We start from the raw sequence: 1,103 nt of genomic DNA, 5'->3' as shown, positions 1-1,103 counted from the left end.
CTCTCCCTCCCCTCTCCCTCTCCCTCTCCCTCTCCTTCCCTCCCTCCCAAAATTACTTATGGAGTGACTTGATATTTAGGTTATAAGTTTTAACAAAAAAGATACCAGTAAATAACATTGAGCGTTATACAAGTACTTGAAAAAAACTACTGTAAATGATAAACATATTGGGACACTAAAGTAATTAAAAACATTTATCACCTGTTGTAGTTAAACCCATAAGGCGTTCTGGAAGGTCTGCTGTTGTTGTCATGGCATGATCAGAAAGGATATTTGGCAAAGCATTACGCCGTCCAGCGCGACCTGTAGTAAGAAAATCCTGAACTGGATCCCGTTCTCCATTTCCGTTTTCCGACATTACTGTCAGCATTTTCAGAACTGAATAAAAAAATTGATAATTATTCAACTTTATTTTTAAAACATGAATAAAAAAAAACAAATTATCGTATATTTGATCAAGTTATTATTTTACCAATAATATAATAAATCAGAGCAATCACCCACCACAGTTAGCGCCTTAAAAAAATAATCAACCATGACTGAATCCATAAATGGGCAGTATGATAGATATTAATGGAGGAAAAATTAAAATCAACAATGTATTTCAACCGCCTGATTTATCTCTTGACCATCATGTACTCATTTTTTAAGGCTAAGAGTATAATAACATATAACTCTCATTCTAATCAAGTCCACAAGTGTTTTATCAACAAAAAATATGGTGTGGCAAACCTGGTTATGAACAGGGCTCAATTAACACAGGAAACCAACACTATAATACTCTTTATAGCTTTTACCAACTACTATCTTGAAAATTGATATTCAGTAAATTGTTTAATCACCCAACATTATTATGCTTGGTGATTAGACCTGTAAACATGTATGCAGCTCAGAAGTGATATTTGCAAATTTTAAATTAATAAATATTTAAGTTATTAAAATTTTTATATTTATTTAATATTTAAAAGTTTTACTTGTTGCTTCATTTTTTCTTTTTAGGTAGTCATTTTTTTGAGACTTCTGAATGGATCATATGATTTCAAAATCATTTCAATGAGACCATTTTTTACTGACAGTTCACAAAGACTTTGAAAAAACAAAAA

General features: G+C 31.1%; 1 non-coding gene across 1 annotated transcript; it reads right to left on the bottom strand.

Annotated features, from left to right (window-relative positions):
• Positions 1 to 201: 201 nt before the first annotated feature.
• Positions 202 to 1,088, bottom strand: LOC106681487 (uncharacterized). Its single transcript, XR_010842794.1, has 2 exons — positions 975 to 1,088; positions 202 to 378 (listed from the first exon to the last, which is right to left on the bottom strand). It is a non-coding gene; the product is annotated as an uncharacterized protein (transcript).
• Between the last annotated feature and the right edge of the window lie 15 nt (positions 1,089 to 1,103).

Source organism: Halyomorpha halys, unplaced genomic scaffold, assembly GCF_000696795.3.
Source record: "Halyomorpha halys isolate HHAL.00 unplaced genomic scaffold, Hhal_1.1 Scaffold10875.1, whole genome shotgun sequence".
In the NCBI taxonomy this organism is placed as follows: domain Eukaryota; kingdom Metazoa; phylum Arthropoda; class Insecta; order Hemiptera; family Pentatomidae; genus Halyomorpha; species Halyomorpha halys.
This window is presented reverse-complemented; position numbering and strand designations above follow the sequence as displayed.